The 24,777-nt window shown below is 40.1% G+C and overlaps 1 protein-coding gene across 1 annotated transcript in view; it reads right to left on the reverse strand.

Annotated features, from left to right (window-relative positions):
- Positions 1-24,777, reverse strand: part of LOC113753213 (putative disease resistance RPP13-like protein 1) — a 108,554-nt gene that overhangs the window by 68,384 nt on the left and 15,393 nt on the right. The gene's annotated exons all lie outside the window — the stretch shown is intronic.

Raw genomic sequence — 24,777 nt, forward strand, 5'->3', positions numbered from 1 at the left:
ACAGGAGCTGACAACCTTAATCGTAAGCAACATTTTCATCTAACAGCAAGTTTTATGACAGAGATAAATGTTGAGATATGCCAACTTTTCCTACAGATTTTATCAGATTCAGTTTGATATCAAAATAATTTAGTTATTAGAAGAATAAGGTTATTTGTTAACCAAAGATCATGTTGGTTTGTTAACAAATATATTAGCTAAGATTTGCTAGTAGAAGAAGATTATATTTTGTTGAGATTTTTAGGATAATTGTTAGTTGGATATTTTACTAGTTTATTTCATGTAATCACTATAAATAGTGAGTTGATGAATGAGAACATAAGCTCATTTTCATCTTTAATACAAGTCTTTTATAAACTTTTTTTGCAACAATAAGGTGTTGTTTCTTAGTTTATGCCCCCAAAAACCAACGAAGTGGTATCAAGAGCCTAAATCTTAAGGGCTGTGTTTTTTGAGAGTGAGTGAACCTGGTGAGAAAAAATGATTATCCAGTATGTATTGCTTCCTTTCTGTTTATTATTACCAACGGTTAAAATAAGTGACCTGAAGTTTTATATCCTTTTTCTGTTGATTATAATTATTACCGGAATTGTTGATGGTTAGTGTAAAAAATGTACTCCTCTGATATTTATTCCCTCTTTGTGTAGAAAGATCTCGGAAAGATGCAAATTTAGACAACAATCAGACAAATACAAGGTGAAAATTAGAATGAAATTAAGTCATAACTTTCATCCGCACAAATATTCATCACTGATTTTCTGCTCATTTTCTTTTTGCACCCCTCTCTCTCCAAATTAATTTGATGAACTCTTTATCTATTTAGGATCAAACACAAATAAATATCCAGCAATCATGCCTTTTGCATTCCTAATGCTACCAAGTCAAAAGGGTCAACACCACTGCAATCAACAAAGAGCACACAAGCCTGGACTATATTTAGAAAGTCATAGCAAGAACCATTACTTTAATGCAAGGATAATGATAGACCGAGGAAGCCAAAGATATTCAAGGGAAACCAACATCTTACCAGCAAAAATCCTTAATTTACCAGAAAACCATAAATTAAAAATGGAAGGTACAACAGAAAGCACTGCAATAGTTAAAATAGGAGTACTAGTATGGAAGTATTTAACTTGGAAAAATGTCAGGATAGATATTTTGCATGGCAAATTTATGCAGAAAGAGAGTGAAGGACTTATAGGGACTAACAACATTAATGGTAAGCAACATTTTCATCTAAGAGCAAGTTTTATGACAGAGATAAAACTATAAAGAAAAGGATTTTTTGTATGCCCCAATACATCTTGCATGTACAAAGTACTCTTAAAGGAAATATGCCTTCCAAGACAAATAGGCAAATGATAACACTATTGGAACTCGTGACAATTTGTATTAAATGCAAACGAGCTGCCAGGCTTTGCCTTATCCCTTCAATTTCTCATTTCCTACATTCAAATCCACAATCTCTTCCTTTTTCATCTTTTTGGTCCTGTTTAACATGTTATTATATATAAAAGCAAACAAGTGTTTTTAAGAAAGTTCGGTGAAAAGAGTTAGAAAGAAGCCAGGAGGGTATGGGTTGGGTGGTTTAGGGGAAGGGAGTGTAAGTAAGAGATCTTGAGTTTGAATCCTTCCACTTACATTAAAAAATAAAAAAATAAAAAAAGAAGCAGATAACGGAACACACCTAAGGCAACTTGAAGATTTCATTGAACTTCATGTGCTATCGACATTCTGGTAGCATACTTATGAAATTCAAAATGACAAAATGTGTGCTACTAAATATTAAGGTATCAATAATCAAAAACATGTAACGATGATAACATGGCTCTTACCAGGTATCCTCTCAACTTAAGCTCAAATGAAGTCAACCAACTCTGGATATGAAACAACCGTTGACATCTATAGGACCTAAGATCAACTGACCAAGTTCTCCAAGCGTCAAGATGTTGAACCACTTTTCAACCAATAATAAGACAACCTGATTAGATATTTTCACTTGTGTAATTAAGTTTGATCCAATTGATACATCACATGGTTTAAGCGGGTAAAATGCTAGAAAGAAGTCCATTTTCTATTCTCAAGGACTTCAACTGAAATTCACTTCAAAGATTCCAATATTGCCAGGATGGCCTTCACCTAAAGTTCATTTCAAAGGTTCCAATGTTACCAGGATGGCCTTCAATAATAATGGGAAAAAGTTATGATCACAAAAAAGTCATCACGGGTAAAAAGATCAAATAGCTCATGAAGATTAACAATGAGGCAGCAGTTCAAATGGAGTTAATGGAGAAGGGATAGAAAGTAAAACAACAATGGTATCATCACAAACAAATACTAATATATTACAGATAAGTAATAATTTCCTAAGTTGAGTTTACTATAACTTGAGAAATTTTTGCATTTTCTTGTACTATCCTGTCTGTTCAAAACAAATTTAAGACTTCACTTCAACTCTGGCATAAGTGAAAGCTCAGATCTTGGTGCACCTAATAATTATCAGGAGAACATAATGAAAAGCCAATGAATTGCAACATGCCAAAAGGAAAATAATTTACCTTCAAAGAAATTACGAGTGCGTAACTGATCATAGAATGAGTTCATCCTTGACATCCTCGAATTATGAGCAACACTGGACGAGTCATCTTCTCTCTTGCAGTGTCATCGATGTAGGTAGCTTTTGATTTCTGCCATAAAGGGCGAGATAGGTAGCCCTTTTTTGGCAATGGCTGAAGTTGAGATCAATAATGAGGTGCATTCCTTGGACAGACAGAGTACAATTCTACACCTCACATATACATCAGATTGGGATAAAATTAGAGCACTCCTGGACTGCTGCTAAAAAGATGAAAATTGTTTTCTATTGTAGCTTAGAAAAGAAACAAAAAATTGTAAAGCATGCACATAGAAGACTTGAGCAATCTTAAGAACAGTCTTAACAATTATAGATGGCTAACAACACATTGAAGGTTTTCTTTCTCCATCAGCATATAACAATTGAAGAAACGTGTAGAAGAAAGGCCAAAGAATTTAGCCTTCCATTCACATTCCTATTGTATTATACCAAAAGATCAAACAGAGGAAGCTAGCATGTGAAAGAACTTGAAAGCACTCAAAGAGAATAAAAATGTTAAAGGGGGAAAAAGAAAAGGTACATTAGTTCAAAGAGATGATGGAGATCTTGTAATTTTGGGGATCCTTCACACTTCCAGTGTCTCCATGAAGGGACTAATTCTTGATCAGTTATTATAGAGGGATATCCGTAACAATGAGCCAGTGATGTCCTTTTTCCAATTCCATCCTTGGTTTCAGTCAAAGATTTCTAGTGTAGTGAGGGAGGCAGACAGTCCCTATTTTGATAAGGACTTGAGTGTAGTACATGATTTTTATCTTTTGAAGAAAAAGGTGAGGTGTCAAAGACCTTAATAGTTTAGCATTTTCAGATTCTTAACGCTCCATCATCCGAGAGATTCAGGTGTGTAAGGCAGCAGGCAATCCTCCTCTGGAAACAATTCTACTTCATCGCTATCACAAATGGTCGAGTGTGTGAGAGGGAGTCTCTCCAAAGCCCACTTTCTTTGGTGATTCATGAGCTTTTTGCAATAGGAGATCTCAAGAGAATGAAGGCTAGAGGGCAAAGCACCTCTTGCGAAGCTCTCAAATTCAAGACAAATGTCTAGTCTCAAATATCAAAGAGTTGGGATGGGGGATTGTATCCATTCAAGCAGCAACTTGAGCTTCTGGCACTTGATGAGAATAATCTACTACAAATTGAAAGCTGAAAATCCTCTTTCTGCAAAAGAGTAGATCAACGTAGAACTTGAAATGTTGCAATGGCATCAACTATAAGAATTCCCTCTTTTGAGAACCAATCCTTTGTTCAGGAGGAGTAATTGAATGCAGAAATTTATTCCAATTTATCAAGCTCTATAAGGATGTATACAAATAATTACGAACAACACAAAGTACAGCATACCTAATAACTTGTTGGATATAGTAAATACGAAAATATCAGCAAGGTGAAGCAGAGCACTAAAGATGGATCATGTAGCATATTATTACTAAACAAGCTATAAAAGAGGTGGTAAGAAAAAAGAAAATGCAATCGCAAAGCAAAGAGTTAAAATGTAGCATTTGTTCTCATGGAGGAAAAGCTTACGAGGAAAAACTATAGCCAAGAAACCACTTCAATTTTGCTATACATTGCATACTCTCTTTTTCTTATTACCAAGGGCTAAAATAAGTCAACTGAAGTTCAATGTTTTACAATTCTCAGGAAACTATTATTAGCATAATTGATGATGAGTATCAAACAAAGAAAGGTACTCATTAAAGGTTATAATCTCTTTGTGTAGAAGGATCTCACATAGTTCAAAACTTACACAACACTCAGGCAAACTCAAATAAGGATGAAATCAAGCCAAAAGTCTTATCCACTTAAATATGCATTCTTGCTATTTTAATTTTTTTTTGTCTTTTTACCCCATCCTATTGTGTCAAAATCAATTTACTGGACTCTTCATTAATGCAGAATTAGAAATAAATAAATGTCTAGCTAGCAATGGTTACTTTGAAATTCCTACTACTCACATGTCTAAACCGGTGATAACATTCCCAACCAACATAAAGCACCCAAGTCTAGACTATATTTTGAAGAGGCCACGACAATTCTAGATCTAAAAACCTTACCTTAATTGGTAGGGTATAATTTGTTAGTAATTTTATTATTTATTTTCCCTTTTATCCCTGATAAATATTGTGTTAATTGCTGATATTTACTCATATTTGGTATCTGGACTTAATTTCAGGAATGAAACAGAAAACTATCAAAAAGGAGGGACTTTATGAAAAATTGGAGACTTCTAAGGGTTTCAGTTCTTGGGCCCTTGAATTGGTGGGGGACCACAAGTTAGTGAAAGGCATTTAGTCATTTGGGCTCTTCAAAGAAAGCAACGTAGAGAGACTTGGAAGAAAAAGTACTTTGGAGGCTTTGTCCACATGTGTGGGAACCACCTAGATAGCTTTAGTCTATCTTTCTTTTGTTTCTTAAATAGGGATAACGTAGGGAAGGAAGACACCACCTTTTAGTTTAGTTTTTAGCCTAGTCTTTAGTTTTTTTTTCTCTCTCCTGATTGGCCTCTCTGACACACGCCAGGTGTTCGACAATATTCTCCAACGGGAGAAACACCTTTTATTCCTTGCTTCTTAATAGAAAACGCAATGCCTTTGCAATCTATTAATTCGTGTGGTGATTTAATTATGCGGCATGGCTAAACCTTCCATCTAGTCAAGGGTCAACTCGACGGCGCAGTCCCGAAAATCTGTGAGATCTAATTAGTTTTCACGTGTTCTTTTATTTATTAATATTCGCACGTTGTCTGCTTGAATTTTCATGGGATTATTTTATTAATTGGATGTCAATGGCCCGATGTTCAATGTGATTTATTAATCTCGTGCCAATTTAGTCAATTGAATCCGTAATTGTTTAATTGATTAATATTAGTGGCAACTGGTGTGGTTACACATTAGGGGAACGTGCAATCTACTTTAAATAACCCTCGTAGCGTGTTATTGATCAAGACTAGATTTTTCTAGTTATTAATGCAATTGGAAAATTAATTCCTACGGTCGTACCTAGGAATACTTTTCTGGTTAGGGGTGATTAATGGTCGTACCTTGGTCATCTATAAAATAAGGAAAAATTGGTCATTAGAGCTCCTCGATGGTTATAACTAGTCTATTAATGAATTAAGTGAACCTCTCTTGCATCAATGATCGGATAAATGGACTGTGCCCGAGTAGTTGCATCCTTGGCTAGAATTTATTTAGTCTTGATTTAATTCCTGCTCAATTTGTGCTAGTTATTTGTTCATTTTTAGTAAATTATTTAATTATTTTTAGTTTCATTTCGGTGAAATCCCCCCTTACCAATTGGCATTTAAAGGAGACAAATATCTCCAGTCCCTGAGGAAACGACCCTACTTGCCACTGTTTACTATTCAGTAATTTTTGCCAACTAATTAATTTTGGTATATCGGATTCAGCAAACTCTTCGGGAATAGGGTGAATCAAGTAACCCATTGCACACCTAGAGTCCCTGCTCCAGTACCTAGGATTAATTATTGACAGCTTTTTAGTGGTATTTAGGTTATTATTATTATTACTATTGCACAGGTTTGACGCCCTGTCAATTTTTGGCGCCGTTGCCGGGGGCTGGCGTTATTATTTGTTTCTCTATTAAGTTCATTTTTGCTCTAATTTTCTGGTATTTTTCTAGTGTATGCCTAGGTCTTCTCGTACAGGTGAATTGATTTTTGACCCTGAAGTAGAGAAGACCGCGCGTAGAACGAGAAAGGAAACCAGACAGCTCAGAGAGGAGCACTCCAGTGCTGCATCTCAGAGATCTGAGCCCGAAGTTGAACCATCAGATTCGTTTGGTGACACTTCAAGTGATTCGTACCAAGAAAACGTCGCCATGGCAAACATACAAACATTAAGGGAGTTGGCTGCTCCAAACTTGACTCAACAACCTCTTTGCATAACTTTTCCTCGCCTTAGTGAGAATGCAGCTTTTGAATTAAAACCTGGTTTAATACATTTGTTGCCTGTTTTTCATGGTCTGCCAGGAGAGGAACCCCACAAACACATGCAGGAATTTGATGTGGTGTGTTCGAGTATGAAGCCTTCGGGAGTAACTGATGAACAAATTAAATTAAGGGCCTTCCCTTTCTCTCTAAAAGACTCGGCAAAGGATTGGTTATACTGTCTACCTGCAAGCATCATCACCACGTGGCCAGAGATGCAGAAAAATTTTTTTGAAAAATATTTCCCTGCATCCAGAGCTGCTAGTTTGCGAAAGGAAATATGTGGCATCAAGCAATTTCACGGGGAATCCTTGTATGAATATTGGGAGAGGTTCACCAGGCTGCGTACCCGATGCCCGCATCACCAAATAAGTGATCAACTGCTGATTCAGTATTTCTACGAGGGGCTACTGATGAACGATAGAAATATCATAGATGCAGCAAGTGGTGGTGCACTGGTGAATAAAACTACCCAAGAGGCATGGGACCTAATCGAGCGAATGGCAGAGAATTGCCAGCAGTTTGGTACAAGAGCAGATGTTCCTACGAGAAAGGTCAACGAGGTAAGTTCATCTTCCATTCAACAGCAGTTATTTGAATTAACCTCATTTGTTCGACAGATAGCTGTAGGATATGCACAGCAGGCCAAAGTGTGTGGGATTTGTACGAATATTGGTCATACCGCTGACTCATGCCCACAGTTGCAAGAGGAGGGAACTGAGCAAGCACATATGGCTGGTAACATGCCCATGCCACGTAGATAGTATGACCCCTATTCCAACTCATACAATCCGGGTTGGAGGGATCATCCAAATCTGAGCTATGGGGGAAATAAGCAACAAAATTTCATCCCTAATAGACAGCAGGGCTTCCAGCAACAATATCAAACAAGGAATCAACCCTCCTCTGCCTCAGGTATGTCCCTAGAAGACATGGTTAAAACCATAGCCTCTAATACTATGAAATTTCAACAGAACACTGAGGCCAGCAATCAAGAGATGAAAGCATGTATGCAAAACTTGGAAAATCAGATGAGTCAATTAGCCTCAATTGTCAACCGACTAGACTCCCAGGGAAAGGGAAAACTTCCATCCCAACTTGAGGTGAATCCCAAGAATGTAAGTGCAATGACCCTCAAGAGTGGGAAAGAGGTTGAAGGACCAGCACCAGTGGCTCCGAAGGACAAGAATGAGGACCGCATTGAGAAGGAGCTTGAGGAAGAAGGAACGCCCGGCACAAATAAAGAGATAATACGTAACCCAGTGGTTCCAGTTAAGCCTAACCCACCACCTTTTCCTAGCAGGTTGGAAAGGCCTAAAAAGCAAGACAAGGAAAAGGAAATTCTGGAGATGTTTAGAAAGATGGAGATAAATATCCCCTTACTTGACGCAATTAAGCAAGTACCCCGGTATGCCAAATTTTTGAAGGACCTATGCATCAATAGGAAGAAATTGAGGGGAGATGAAAGGATAATTGTGGGAGAGAACGTATCCGCAGTGCTTCAAAGAAAACTTCCACCCAAGTGCGGAAACCCAAGTATGTTCACTATTCCTTGTAAAATAGGGAACACTAGCATTAGGAATGCCATGTTAGATTTAGGAGTCTCTATAAATGTGATGCTCAAGACTATTTATGCTTCTCTAAATTTGGGTCCCTTAAAGGAAACTGGCATTATAATTCAATTGGCTGATAGGACTAATGCTTATCCTAATGGGGTGATAGAAGATGTGTTAGTACAAGTGAACAATTTAGTGTTCCCTGCTAATTTTTATATTCTTGATATGGGTGATGAACGTTCTCCAAATCCATCACCAATTTTGTTGGGGAGGCCCTTCTTGAGCACAGCTCGTACAAAAATTGATGTTAGTGAGGGTACCCTAATGATGGAATTTGATGGAGAAATAGTTCATTTCAGTATATTTGAGGCCATGAAATATCCGTGTCATTCTAATGCTGTTTTTGCTGTGAGTATAATTGACCCTTTGGTGCAAGAAGTATTTGAGATTAATGGCAGGGATGAATTGGAGGTAGCAATCACCAAACATTTGGATCTGGAAGCAACCTGTGAAATGGAGTTAGGCATCAGTTTGCAAAGAATGGTTGGAGCCTTGTATTCACTAGGCCAAAGTCCTCTAAGATATGATGTTGCTCCTATATTTGTGCCTGAACCACACCTAAAGCTATTACCTTCTATCGTGCAGGCACCTGAAGTGGAGTTGAAACCCCTGCCCGAGCATTTAAAGTATGCCTTTCTAGGTGAAAAAGAGACGTTACCGGTGATAATCTCATCCAAATTATCACCCACGGAGGAGGATAAGCTGCTACGGGTTTTAAAGGAGCATAAGGAAGCTATAGGGTGGACAATTGCAGACATCAAGGGTATAAACCCGTCCGTGTGCATGCATCGAATTCGCCTGGAAGAGGATGCTAGGCCGATAAGACAACCACAAAGGAGATTGAACCCCATCATGATGGAAGTGGTCAAGAAAGAGGTAATCAAGCTTCTTATTATTTTCTCTATCTCAGATAACCCATGGGTGAGTCCGGTCCAAGTGGTGCCAAAGAAAGCAGGGGTAACTGCGGAAGAAAATCATGAAGGGGACCTTGTTCCAATTCGAAAGCCTACGGGTTGGCGCCAGTGCATCGATTATCGTAAATTGAACGCAGTGACCAAGAAGGATCATTTTTCCCTTCCATTCATCGATCAAATGGTTGAAAGGTTAGCTGGTCGTGCATATTATTGTTTTTTAGATGGTTTCTCTGGTTATTTTCAGATAGCAATTGCGCCAGAGGATCAAGAGAAAACAACTTTCACTTGCCCCTTTGGCACTTTTGCCTATTGAAGGATGCCCTTTGGATTGTGCAATGCCCCCGCAACATTCCAGAGATGCATGATTAGCATTTTTTCTGAGTATGTGGAAAGAATAATTGAGGTATTCATGGATGACTTCAGTGTCTATGGTGATAGTTTTGATGATTGCTTAGATAACCTGACATTAATTTTAAAGAGATGCATCGAGACTAACCTAGTGCTCAATTGGGAAAAATGTCACTTCATGGTTGAGCACGGGATAGTTCTAGGACATGTAGTGTCATCTAGAGGAATTGAAGTTGATAAAGCTAAAATAGATGTGATATCTGCTTTACCTTACCCCGTAACTGTACGGGAAGTTCGTTCTTTTTTAGGACATGCAGGTTTCTATCGCAGATTTATCAAGGATTTCTCAAAGATCGGGGCACCACTTTTTAGGCTTTTGCAAAAGAATGTCAGTTTTGAATTCAACGAGGAGTGCAAAGACGCATTCGAGAAGTTGAAGAAATTACTCACTTCTCCACCTATCATCCAACCTCCTGATTGGACTCGCCCATTCGAAATTATGTGTGATGCCAGCGACTACTCCGTGGGAGCAGTTTTGGGACAAAAGGTGGAGAAAGCGGCGCACGCAATATATTATGCCTCTAGAGTTTTAAATGGCGCCCAACTCAATTACTCTACTACGGAGAAAGAACTCTTAGCTGTTATTTTTGCTTTAGAAAAGTTTAGACCTTATTTGTTAGGTGCTAAAGTAATTGTGTATTCTGACCATGCAGCTTTGAGGTACCTACTGACCAAGAAGGACGCTAAACCCCACTTGATAAGATGGATATTGCTCCGGCAGGATTTTGACTTGAAAATCAGAGACAAGAGAGGAGCGGAGAATCTAGTAGCTGACCAATTAAGTCGAATACTGGTAGCGGAGGAAGAATTACCATTAAGGGAGTCTTTTCCTGAAGAGCATTTACTTTCTATCAATTCATCCCCTCCTTGGTTTGCAGATATTGTGAATTATTTGGTTACTGATAAATTGCCCGCAGGTTGGCCCAAGGCAAAAAGGGACAAACTAAAAAGCGATGCAAAGTACTATGTCTGGGATGATCCCTATCTGTGGAAACAAGGTGCTGACCAAATAATGAGGCGATGTGTAAGTGAAGGTGAATTCCAATCTATATTGACTTTCTGTCACTCTTTTGCATGTGGGGGTCATTTTGGACCTAAACGGATTGCTAGAAAAGTGTTGGAAAGTGAATTTTATTGGCCTACCTTATTTAAGGATGCTTACTTGTTTTGTAAGGCATGTGATAAATGTCAGAGGGTAGGCAATTTATCCCGAAGGGATCAACTGCCACAGGTGCCCATGCTTTTCATTGAAATTTTTGATACTTGGGATATAGATTTCATGGCTCCCTTTCCAAATTTTTGTGGATTTTTATACATTTTACTAGCAGTGGATTATGTCTCGAAGTGGGTGGAAGCAAAAGCCACCCGCACTAATGATTCTAAAGTGGTTGCAGATTTCATAAAGTCTAACATTTTTGTGCGATTTGGAATGCCACGGGCAGTTGTGAGTGATAGAGGGACGCATTTTTGCAACAAGACAATTGCTGCTTTGTTCAGGAGATATGGTGTACTTCATAAGGTTTCCACTTCCTACCATCCACAGACCAATGGCCAGGCTGAAGTCTCGAATAGGGAAATAAAGTCTATTTTGGAAAAGATGGTCCGCCCTGATAGGAAGGATTGGAGTTCAAGGTTGGAAGATGCTTTGTGGGCATACAGAACCGCTTACAAGACACCTATAGGAATGTCTCCCTATAGGTTAGTATTTGGTAAACCTTGTCATCTTCCAGTGGAGTTCGAGCATAGAGCATTTTGGGCGGTAAAACAATGCAATATGGATATTGAGGAGGGCGGTATTCAACGGAAGTTACAGTTACAAGAATTGGAGGAGATTCGCAATGAAGCCTATGAGAATGCGGTGATTTATAAGGAAAAAATAAGATTTTTCATGACCAACAGATCTCAAGGAAGACATTCGAGTGTGGGCAAAAAGTTCTACTGTACCACTCCAAATTAAAGTTATTTCCAGGTAAATTACGTTCTCGTTGGATTGGCCCTTTTGTTGTGACTAATGTCTTTCATTATGGTGCAGTGGAGATCCAAAGTTTGAGAACTGAGAAGCAATTTGTAGTGAATGGTCACCGTCTCAAGCCATATTATGAAGGTTTTCCAACTGAACGGGTGGAGATGATGCACTTGGAGGACTCGATTAACCTAGTTTAAGCAAAGTTTTGGACAACGTCTAGCTAAAGACGTTAAAGAAAGGCGCTTTTGGGAGGCAACCCAAGACTATTTGTTTCAGTTTTCATGCATTTTTAAAGTTTTAGTTAAGTGTTGGTGTCAATTAATAGTTTGATGTTTGGTGGCAGGAAATTAGTAGTTAGACGTGCGCACGCCAGGTGGTCACGCCTGAGGGAAAGAAATTCTCGTTCAGGATCTAAGGACTCTATAGCAGTTAAGCGTGCCCACGTCAGGTGGTCACGCCTGAGGGAAAGAAATTTTCGTTCAGGATCTGCGGACTCTATAGTAGTTAGACGTGCCCACGCCAGGTGGTCACGCCTGAGGGAAAGAAATTTTCGTTCAGGATCTGCGGACTCCATAGCAGTTAGACGTGCCCACGCCTAAGACTGGGTTTCTTTTGCTAAAAAAAAAAAAAAAAAAAGAGAGAAGAAAAAAAAAAGTGAAAAGAAGACACGGAACCCTACTCTTTTTCTTCTTCTTTCTTTTCTTTTTCTTTCTTTCTTCTTTCTTCTTCCTTTTCTTTCTTTTTCACCTTCTTCTTCTTTCTTGTCTTTTTGTCCGTCGCCGCGCCTCACTTTCTCCGCAAGCCGCACGATCGCCGCACCTTGCCGTCCATCCACCGCGCGGTCCACCAGTCGCGCGCCGGCCGCGCTCCACGCCACTCCGCGCGCGGGCTCTGCCACCAGATCCTCCGCGTCCAGCTCCAGCTACAGCAGCCCGCCGCACGCAGCAAGCGGCCAGAGAACCATCGCGCGAGCTCTCAGCCCAGGCGAGCTAAACGCGACCTCCAATCCAGCCGCGCGCATCTCGCTGGCCATCGCGCGCGAGCCTTTGCGCGTCCCTCTTCAGCACGAGCGGCAGCAGTGCCGCACGCCCAGCGCTTCACCAACCAGGCGCGCAGCAGCGCGCTTTCCTTCTCAGCAGCCCAGGCGCTCCAGTCCACCAGCAGCTTGCTTTGCGCGCAGCCCAGCGCCAGTCCAGCCCAGGCGGAGAGCAGCAACCTCCTTGCTCGCCAACCTCCGCGCGCTACCAGAACAGCGACCCCCCCTCGCGTCTGCCTTAGCGCGTGCGTTGCACGCGCGGTGCGCATTCCGCCACCTCTCTGCTGCCTCTGCCTCTTCCACCTTACTCGCTGTCGTCGTCACAACCCCACCGGTGATTTCTTTCTTTATTTCTCTATCGCTAATTAGCTGAGGCCAGATTACTAGTTTTTAAAAGTAGCTGAGGATAGAATTTTATTGCGTAGCTGAGGCCAGATTCTTTTTAGTTGCTAGCTGAAGACAGATATTCTGTGCTTGATTTTGGGTGCTGTGATATATCTGTGGTGGACTGTAAATTGCTTGGTAAATTTTGTGCTCAACCAGTGATATTGGGAGAAAAATTTTGCTCCAGTTGCCTGTTTATTTTGTTTTTAAGGGGATTTTTGCTCTGTTTATTTGATTAATTACTTTTTGGGTCAATTTGGTAGTATTCTGGGAAAATTTTGCTGCTCACAGTGCTAATTAGCTTTTGGGGTAATTTTATTGTTTGGTTGTGCACTTGTCTGTGATTGGAAGCTGTGATTGGGACCCTTTACTGAATCAGTTGCCTGTTGACCTCTTTTGTGCACATTTGCCTTGCCTCTGTCCTATCCATTAGACCAAATGACCAAACCAAAAACTAAAGGCAAGAACAAGCCATCCACCTCCACCCCTCAGCCTTCGGTCCCCTTAGGGGGACCTGCCCCCTCGACTGGGCCGGGAGGACCCCGGACCCGTTTTGGGCGGAATAGGGAGGTTCATATCTCCTCTCCGGCCCACTTTGATGGCAATTTGACTTTCACCCGGGCTGCCGACAAGGAGCGGTATGCCTCAGCTTGCACAAGGAAAATAATTCCTTGTAAATACATCCATGTCCCTACACTTGATATGCTAAAACTGAGAGATGAGGTCGCACAGCACTTGACTAACGTAGGTTGGACCCGCTATGCTTCTATCAATCTACCTGCTTTTACTGAACTCACATGGGAATGCTATGCTACTTTTGAATTTAATATTCCTGATGAATTCTCCGTTACCACTCCTGGGGTAGTGAGGTTTCGATTAATGGGTAGAGAGTTCACCCAATCTATAACTGAATTTAATTTGGCTCTTGGGTTCATTGATATTCCCTACTCCCAGAGTGAGGAATATATGCACAGTGCGTGCGAGTACACGGAGCCATTTTTCTCTCATTGCCTTGATTATTGGAGAGATTTGTCAGTTGACCGACACTGCTATGACCCCAGTCAGTCTAAGGCTTCTTATCTTAAGAGCGCCGCCTACCAGTATTTACATAGATTCATGACCTATAGTTTCTCAGGTAGGAAGGATAGCTCGGGTACTCTGACCAAGCCCGAGTTCTTTTTCGTTTGGTGCATGGTCACTCGGACTAGGGTCAATTTGGGTAGCTGGTTTGCCCTCCACCTCCGAACTGTGCTAAATAAGAAAAATAAACCATTAATTTTAGGCTCATTTATCACTCAGTTGGCTGTAAATCTTGGGGTTTTGGACTTGAATAATCATAATTTACATCGTGCTTGTATTATGCAACCCCTCGATTTGGTTTGTTTGGAAAAAATGGGCCTTGTGAGACAGGTGGCGGGCGTTTTTCAGTTTGCTCCCCCGGGGCCAATCTCCGTTCCTCCAAAGCGCAGAGCTTCCAAAATCACTGACCCGGAGACTGGTGGTCCTTCTACGGATACCCCCGGACCATCCTCTTCGGCACCTCCACCATCTTCCTCCGTCGATAGCCAGCTTGCAGCTCTTCGGTTCCAGATGCAGCACATGGACACTAGTATGGATCGGATGGAGCGTCAAATGGGCGGGATGGCCCAGAATTTAGCGCAGTATCTCCATCACGTGGGCTTCCGCCCGTCTTTCCCTCCACAACCGTGATTCATTTCTGCCCTCCTCTGTTTAAGGGAAGTGTCGTTGCCCCAATACCTCTGTTGTGATCCTCTTTGCGTACATTGAGGACAATGTAAGGTTTAGGTGTGGGGGAGGGTTGACTATGCTTTGGTTGTGTTTTTAGTTGTCAGATGACGTTTTTCCTTGCCTTAGTGGTTCCTTTCTTTAAACGATGATGAATGTAAATTGAGATATGAGCGTACATAGTAAGTTCAAGCCATGGGGTGTTCTACTTTCCTTGATACTGAATTGATTGATTAATATGCTGAATTTGACATAAATTTGACCACTTGTGTGATTTTCGGGCCTAATTTTTCGTTTGTTTGAGTGGTTATTGCACATGGTTTGTCACTCTAGAACTTGCTCGGTTATGCATATCAAGGCTGCATTTATATGAGTTTAATGCGTTGAAATGATAGGGCACCTAGGAATGAGCCATTTTTGGACTTTCTTAAAACCGACCATAGAAGTTCAATTCCCTAATTGTATGAAGAATTAGAAGAGCCTAATTCTAACCAATCAACACGCTACGAGGGTCTTTTTAAATTAGCTTGTCTATCTCCCTGACACAAACCCAATCATGTCAGTTGCCACCAGTTTAGAATAATTAAACAATTACGGATTTAACTACCCTAATTGGCTTCAGGTTATTGAATTAATCTAGAATCCGGGCCCTGGATAATCGAATAATAAAACAACCATATGAACATAAAGCAGAAGATAGACGAATACCAGTGAATAATGGAAATAAATAAAAACTAATTCGATCTCACAAATTTAGTAGAACCAAGTCCTCCATTGTTCCTCGACTAGATGAGAAACTTAGCCACGTCTCATGAGAAAATCTTCCCGTTGGGGAATATTGTCGAATACCTGGCGTGTGTCAGAGGCCAGTCAAAAGAAAGAAAACTAGAACTAAACTAAAAAACTAAAACTAAAGCCAGAGATGTCTTTTGCTTCTATACGTTGTCCCCTTTTAAAGCAACAAAAGAAAGATGACTAAAAGCTATATAGGTGGTCCCCACACATGTGGACAAAGCCTCCCAAGTAATTCTTGTTCCAAGTCTCTCTACGTTGCTTTCTTTGAAGCCCAAATGACTAAATACCTTTTACTAGCTTGTGGTCCCCCACCAATTCAAAGGCCCAAGGATTGAAACCCTTAGAAGTCTCCATTTTCTCCATAAAGTCCCTCCTTTTTGGTAGATTCCTGTTTCATCCCTGAAATTAAATCCAGATACTAAATATAAGTAGATATCAACAATTAACACAATATTTGGCAGGGATACAAGGGAAAATTAATAATAAAATTACTAACAAATAATGCCCTATCAATTCCCCCCACACCTGAATCATGCTTGCCCTCAAGCATGGGGACAATTCAACTCAACAATGGCTAGCTTTCACATTATAATTGCCCGCTGTGCTTATACCCAAAATCAAGATTTAGTGGTTAAGTGTCAAGACATATCTCTCCCGGTTAGCTCCTAAGTTCATAGACCTGTCCAATTCATGGCTAACTCGCCTAAGAAATCCAAATATTAACTAGCAATAGTCAGCAGTTAAGTCACCTGGCAACCAAAATCTCAACATTACGAACCATGGATCGGCAGGCCAACATGATCATAAACTCACATAATCTCCACACCTGATTTTCTTTTTTCTTCTCTCTTTGTTTTTTGGATTTTTTTTATTTTTTTTATTTTTTTTTGCATTTTGCATAAACATTGGTTAGTCCCGAGCTATTCAAGTCTTTTGACGCGAACTCTGACATTTTTAGATGAAAGAGTTCAGTTACTCAACTTTTCACAGCTCCAGGACCACTTACTCATAGATATCGCCACTTTTTGACGCGAGAGCCGACACTTGTGGTGAAGACTCCCGGTTACTGGGTGGCGACACTAGAGGAGTATAGCCATACGTTATTCACCAATAAGCACCAAAATATCAAGTAATTAAATATCATAGCCTGCATCATATCCTAAATATGGAGAACTAAGGTAGACAGGAGACCAATCCATACAACAATGCCAGCCAAATATTTACATTGCCTAAACAAGTTAGCCATAAATTGCACCAAGTCGTTAAACTCAAACAAATTCACCAAGATAGCATGCTCTTACTTGCCACCGAAACTCAATTCATAGTGTAAACTACAACTAGCAATAAATAAGTGAACTGCCAAAATATTCACCAAGATAACAGCAAGGGAAAAATACCCAAAAGGGATAAAGGAACAACACCTAAACAGAAAACAAGAGGAAAACAATAAAAAAATGAAAAACTGAAAATATCCAGCACCCAAACTGACCCCCCCACACCTAAGTTACACATTGCCCTCAATGTGAAAATGTAACAGCAAACATGAAGGAGAAGGGCAACGGTACTTCCCTGAGGTCGTCAAAAAAGGGGTGGATCGGGCGCGAGCTGAGGCTCAATTCCCACACGGTGCATAAATGCCGCCAAATTCTGCGCCATGCCATGCAAGTTGAAGCCAAGCTGGGTCACGCGGAAATTCCAAGCAATAACAATTTTCAAAACCAGCCTAATGAATCAAGAGAAACAATTCACTCGCCCACAGGTTATACGAACTATCCTAACAAGAGCGCAAGCAATAACCACTGGTGTTCCCAATTAAGGCAAAAGCAGAATAAGATCATCCTAACAATCTCACTAGATGTATCAAATCAGAATAAGTAGAGCAAATGGCACAATAGCCCCTAAACAAGGCAAATAGAGGCAACTATTTCAACAGGCCAGTGCAAATAGCACCTTCATATCCCAATTCAACAAATGAATGTAGAAAAATACCCACAATACTAGGACACAATTCCAATCAAAATCCCAACAACTGTCTCCAGTTGGACAGTCAAATATCCAATTCGATTTCCAGCGACAACCGAATATGATTCGATCAAATCTCAAGAATTGCAAGCAACACCGCAACCAGTACCACTGGTGCACAGACAGGAAAGAATTAAATTCAATGGCAGCAACTCAACCGCGGGAATTTAAACTGTAAAATACGCAAGTATCTTCAAATAGCGGCAACAATGATAGGCAAAGGACCTCAACCAGTACCACTGGTGAGCCACAGGGAAAAATTAATCAAACGGACAACAATCTAGCAGCAATTAAACTCAATTCAAACCAAAATTGGCCTAGAAAATGCCCAAATTATCACCTTCCATTAACCATCAAGAAACCAACCACAAGTTGCAGGGAGTCAAACTAATTGGGGAAGAAATTACAATACCTCCACCTGTCAGAAATCGACAGGTGGGATGGCACGGCTGGACAGTTGATGGCCGTGAAGAGGAGCTAGCGGCGGACTGCAGCGGCTTGGTGGAGGGAGGCGCGGCTGGGCTGCGTGGCTGCAGAGGTGCGCTGGTGGCTGTGACGAGCGGACTGCTGGAGAGAAGGCAGAAGGTCGCGCGAGACAGCGCGCTAGGCAGAGGAGGAAGGGAGAGCTGGTGGAAGTCGCATGATCTGGTGGTGGACGAGCAAACTCGCGGCAGCTCCTGGCGGTGCGCGAGGGACAGAGGAAAGCTGGGGTGGGCGGCGGCGTGAGTGGGCTGGAGTTGCATGTGCTCGAGGTGGTAGACAGCAGGGGAGGCGCGAGCTGGTAGAGGTGTTGGTGGCGCGACTGAGGCCGTGCGGCTGCCGAAGTGGTGGTTGTGGAGCTTGAGCAAGCGGCGGCGGTTTGAAGAAGAAAAGAAAAGAGGAAAAAGAAAGCAGCGGGGAAGAAGGAAGAAAGAAAAAGAAAAAAAAGAGAAAAAGAAGAAAAAAAAAGTAGTTTTTGGGGATTTTTTTTTTAAAGTTTAAAATTCAAAATTTTCAAAACAAAATCGCAGGTTACAATGGAAAGTATCTTTTATTTTCCTAAAAAAAAAAATATTTTTCAATAAAAAAAATAATAAAGAGAAACAAAAATAAAAATAAAATAAATAAAATAAAAATTTTTCTTTTATTTTTGGGTCGTCAAACACCGCGTGGCACACCAAAATTATAAAACGTCCACTGATCTCAGGAGACACAAACACAGCGTGGGCACGCCAAGATTGCACTTCCTGGTCACAGTAGAGGAAAATATTAAGACCGACTACCACCCAAATGAGAAACGACAAAATGAAAGTAATGAACAACGAAAAACGATAAAACTAATATTTGGGTTGCCTCCCAAAAAGCGCCTTTCTTTAACGTTTTTGGCTAGACATTGTCATGTTTGCTCAGGGAGGATAAAATCTTGTGGCTCATTTCAGTGCTTCATCCTCTATATAGTCCTGATAACCCTCGTAAATAGAGTAATCTTTCAGCACACGAGTTACGGTCTTCCATGGACTAGTTGATGGTGCCAAATAATCAAGCAGTGATCTCCATTCTTCATCCACTCCTCCATCAAGAGCATTCAACGGTTCAAGATATTTGACCATAGCTACTCTTAACTCATTTCTGCCATGAGACTCAAAAACTTCCGATATAACAAAATCAATCTCATTAACATAAATCATAGAGTAAGAGTTAGGAAAATGCGGGTTAGAGAATGGAGGTGATGTCACCACATTTGATGATTCTTCACTGGATTCTTTCACTTGAATGGGTTGCGGTTGGGGTTCCATTTCTTCCTTTTCGGCTTCTTTTTCAACTGCATCTGTAGATCTCTCATTTTGGCACTCTTGCATCTCCTCATCACTAGTCAAGCAAATTTCACTCTCATTTTCTTCAAAATCAACAATGATTTTCGAGGGCAATTCTTTAATTTGAGAAGCCAATCGATTTATTCTGGATGTCAATAGACATATTTGATCTGCCGGATTACTCATTGCATCCATCATCATCCCATTTCTTATTTGTGTCTCCTGTTGGAATTGATATGTATTAGTAGCTATTAATTCAACTATTTCTTCAAGAGACATACCTGACATAGATGATGATTCTTGAGACTCATACTGCTGAAAATTCATTGGCCCTGTTGTATAATTATAACTGGAGTTATCCCACCATTCTTGATCATACCCGTTTGGATTAGGGTTATACCACGTTTGAAACCAGGGTGAAAAATTTCCATAATTATTGAGTGGGACACTCAGATTATCTTGATATTCGGGGCACATACCGGTTGAATGATCCCTGGCATAACAAATTTTACAGGTTGCAGCAGCCATTCTGTCTCTAATAGAGTTTAGTGCCTCTGAATATGCAAACTTAGCAAAAAAACTAGCCTCATTGCCTTCCCTGGAAACAACATCCAGTCTATCACCAAAATACGGAGTGTTAAAAGCCATAAACTATATAAAAAAATAAGAGAAAAATAAATAAAAAAATAAAAACACGATGAACTCAAAAAGAAACAAATTAATCTGGCACCAGTCCCCGGCAACGGCGCGAAAAATTGACAGGTTGTCGAGCCTGTGCAATAATAAATACCCGCTTAAATAAAATATAATTTTTGTAGATAGTGATAAGTAGGGTCAAATCCACAGGGACTGGAGATAATTTATTTCTTTTAGAGTCCGAAGTATGGGGGGTTTTGGAAAATGAGAGTAACTAAATTACTTGGAATAAATTAAAATAAAATAAAACAACTACAACTCAAATAACTAATTATCACAATAAAAATAATAATGGACGAACTCTAGCCAAGAGACAACTTCGGAGATGGTTCACTTAATTCGATCACAGATGCAAGGATTATTCCAATTACTATCTGATAAATTAGTTATAGTTGTCATACACGCGATAAACAACCAACTCTTCCTCAATTTGTCGATAGCCAAGGTACAACCGTTGACTATTTCTCTAATCAGGAAATAACCCTAGGTACGACCATAGAAGTTCAATTCCCTATTTGCATGAAGAATTAGAAGAGCCTAATTATAACCAATCAACACGCTACGAGGGTCTCTTTAAGTTAGCCTATCTATCTCCCTGACACAAACCCAATCATGCCAGTTGCCACCAGTTTAGAATAATTAAACAATTACGGATTTAACTACCCTAATTGGCTTCAGGTTATTGAATTAATCTAGAATCCGGACCCTGGATAATCGAATAATAAAACAACCATATGAACATAAAGCAGAAGATAGACGAATACCAGTGAATAATGGAAATATATAAAAACTAATTCGATCTGACAAATTTAGTAGAACCAAGTCCTCCGTTGTTCCTCGACTAGACGAGAAACTTAACCACGCCTCATGAGAAAATCTTCCCGTTGGGGAATATTGTCGAATACCTGGCGTGTGTCAGAGGCCAGTCAAAAGAAAGAAAACTAGAACTAAACTAAAAAACTAAAACTAAAGTCAGAGATGTCTTTTGCTTCTATACGTTGTCCCCTTTTAAAGCAACAAAAGAAAGATGACTAAAAGCTATCTAGGTGGTTCCCACACATGTAGACAAAGCCTCCCAAGTACTTCTTGTTCCAAGTCTCTCTACGTTGCTTTCTTTGAAGCCCAAATGACTAAATGCCTTTCACTAGCTTGTGGTCCCCCACCAATTCAAAGGCCCAAGGATTGAAGCCCTTAGAAGTCTCCATTTTCTCCATAAAGTCCCTCCTTTTTGGTAGATTCCTGTTTCATCCCTGAAATTAAATCCAGATACCAAATATAAGTAGATATCAACAATTAACACAATATTTGGCAGGGATACAAGGGGAAATTAATAATAAAATTACTAACAAATAATGCTCTATCATTAATGCGATGATTAATGACAGTATAATGTTGTGGCCTGAAAAACATATATGCATGATTGGCTCAAACTCGTGATATTCTGGTTGATGGTTTCCATACTGGTCTATTTGCTGTATGAAAAAACAAGCTAAAGATATATGGAGGTTTACTGCATCTCACAACAAAAAATCGTTCAATTAACCAAAAAACCTCAAATTATAAATGAAGTATGCAAAAGAAAGTTCTGGAATAGTTTAAAATAGGTGTAATTGGTATGGAAGCATTTAGCTTGGAGAAATCTTAGAAAAGATGTGCTGCAGTAACATAATGATGCAGAAAGAAATAAAGAAAATTCAGGAATTAACAGAAAAAGGGGGAAAAAACCTTTTAATGATGTCATCAAGAACAAATACTCATATAGAATGGATGCGTTATAGTTTCTTTAATTGGAGTTGACTAAAACTTGCGAAATATTTGCATTACATTGTCCTGTGTAGTGTTCAAAATATTTTTAAAAGTTACCATAACTATGGCACAGAGGAAGAACAAATCTTGATGTCAGGGAAACATACCGAAGTGCCAACGAACCAAAAAATAAAATTCATAATGTAAACTGTAAGTGCATGACAATGTAAACTAAAAGTGCATGACTGATCATAGTGTAAGTTTGTCATTGAGATCCTTGAAATACGAGCTACCTTGTGCCAATCTTCTTTCTTTCTCTACTCCAAAAAAAATGTTAGTAACTCTGCAATGGCCCCCATTCTACTAACCTACTACAAAAATGAAGGTTACTGGCCCCCATTTTACAATGGCCAAAGATAGAGCAATGATGGTCCTCAGAGTACTGAGAATGGTATATCACCTCGACTAGGACAGAGCAATCCATGTCCCGGCAGATACGTCAAATTTTGACAAGATTAGAGTACCTTATATCCACTCCCTAGTGAAGCAAATTGTGTTTTATTATAGTTTACAATAGTATTAAATGATTTCAAAACAAACACATTAACAAGTCAGGCAAAATGAGATTATAGCTTAAAATAAAAATTTATTGAGTGCATCAAAGAAAGCACATAAAACATTTAGCAAGTTCAAGAATAGTCCAATTATTGTAGATACGTTATAGAACATTGAAGGTTTTCTTTCTCCATCAACAGTTATCGTGGAAAACATTTGTCTGCATGAGTTGGTGGTCTACTTGATTGGAATCTACAGTGCAGAAATGGATTCTTATTTTTTCAAACAAAATGTTGAAAAAGTAATACAAATGATGAAATCTATAGCTAGAAAGTAATATATCATGAGATTGTTGCATCAGTAAAGACCCCTACCTCAATTATCCTTTCAGCACATCGTAGTTATTCACAATAGGCAATTCGCAATGCAATCTCAACAAAAGATGCATTAATTAGTTGTGATTTTACCTTTTGAAGCTTCAGAGTATTCGAAGAAAAGAAAATATATGAAGAAAAGAAAAAATTGAAAAACAAAGAAGTACCTTTAATTATATAAATAGATGATGATGAGCGTCTTGTAACTCTGGGAGGCAAGCCCTCACTAATAACCAGCATCATCATTAAGGAACTAGCTCATGATCGACTATGAGGCAGGGGATGTGGACAACCTTGGTCCAGTCGTGTCCTTTCTCCCATTCTAACCTGGGTCCCAATTGTTCGCAGTGGTGGATTCCTAGTGAGGTAAGAGAGGCAGGTAGTCCCTCTTTTGGTAGGGATAGGAGTCCAGGGCAGCAGCGGATGTCTAGCCGTTGAAGAGAGGTGAAGTGTCGAAGACTCGAATAGTTTAGCACTTTCAGATTATGAAGATGGCACAACGTGAGATCTTGAAGCGTGCAAGGCAGCAACCAGTCCTCCTCTGGAAACGACTGTACTTCATCATAGGGACCCTTAATTGTCAAGCACGTGAGAGAGGGGAGTTTCTCCAAACCCCACCATCTCCTGCGACCCATGAGTTTTTTGCAATTGTCGATTTTAAGGGATTGTAGGCTGGAGGGCAAACCCCCTTCTGGGAAGCCATCAATTTCTGGACAATTGTATATGTGCAAAGCTTGAACAGATGGGAGGAGGGATTCCGGTAGCGACGTGAGCTTCTCGCAATTGCCGATGCAAATATCCGTTAGATTGGGGGCTGCCAATCCTCCCTCTGGAAAAGACATTAGATCATCGCAGCTAAAGATCTGTAAAAAATTGAGTGACGGCATCGCACTACCACTCTGATTCCCAATCCCAGGTGCGGGTGTAGCAGGAACTGAAAGCATCTCAATACTCTTGCTGTTTATAATACGAAGATGTTGTAGCATGGGAAAAGAGGCAAGCCACTCGACTTTGACTTTGACAAAGTCACAATTTGTTAATGTCAAATCCTCCAAGGTCCCACCACCCTCCCCGCTTGAACTCTCCAATTCCAAATTGCAAAACCTCTCGTACTTGAGTGATTTAAGTGAGGCAGGTGGTCTACTCATGTGTGAGGGTGAGAGAGACCCACAATCATCAACTCTCAATTTCTCAAGTCCGGATAATTGGTTGAGCTGTAGGGGCAACTCTTTCAATTGTTTTAGCGCTGAAATCTTCAATTCACAAAGAGATGAAAAATTTTGTCGAATTTCTCCATTGAAGATGCTCAATCGCCCACTGGGATGCACCAGATTGTCGCAGCCAGATATCTCAAGGCTTTGCAGTGATGAAAGTTGTCGGGGAATTTCTCCAATCAATTTGGGACAATCAATTATACTAAGCTCTTCAAGTCTATTGAAGACTTCATCTTCTGGTATGTGCCATTTCTCCCACTCTGGCAATTTCTCTATTCTCAACTTTTTCAGAGATGGGAATGGTTTGGTTATACTGATGTCTCCATAAAAATTCTCTGCCAAATCTAATATATAACTCATTCTAACAATTTCAAGTGATTGCAAGGACTGTAGCTGCCCAAGTGCAGGCAAGGAGAAACAATTTTCACAATTAGAAAGACTCAGCGATTCCAAACGACTTAGTGAAGGATTGCCTAGCCAATTTGGAAATGTTGTCCCGCCATACCCTATGATCTTGAGATGCTTTATGCTTGAATGAGGTTGTAAATTATCAAACACATCTCTCACAACTTGTGAATCATTGATAGCACCATTCCACTCCAAAGTTAACTCGTCAAGTTGTTCCTTACCTTCCATGTTCGCCATGGATGCATCCCTACCACTGGAAACATTTTCCAGCCCAGAGAGCATTAGCTTACCATGTAGCATAGGAAGCTTGCCCAACTCCTTAATTGTCGAACCACTGTCCTTGCCTATGACAAAAGCAGTCAAGACTTGAAGATTTTCTAGTTTATCCATTTGTGGTGGCATTTTCTTCAATGGAGTTCCACTAATATCCAGGCAACATAAGTTAATTAACTTTCCCAGATCTTCCGGCAACTCTTCAAGTTCTTCACAGTTTGACAACAACAAAGTTTGTAGATTATAG

The sequence above is a fragment of the Coffea eugenioides genome, chromosome 11, assembly GCF_003713205.1.
Source record: "Coffea eugenioides isolate CCC68of chromosome 11, Ceug_1.0, whole genome shotgun sequence".
Taxonomy (NCBI): domain Eukaryota; kingdom Viridiplantae; phylum Streptophyta; class Magnoliopsida; order Gentianales; family Rubiaceae; genus Coffea; species Coffea eugenioides.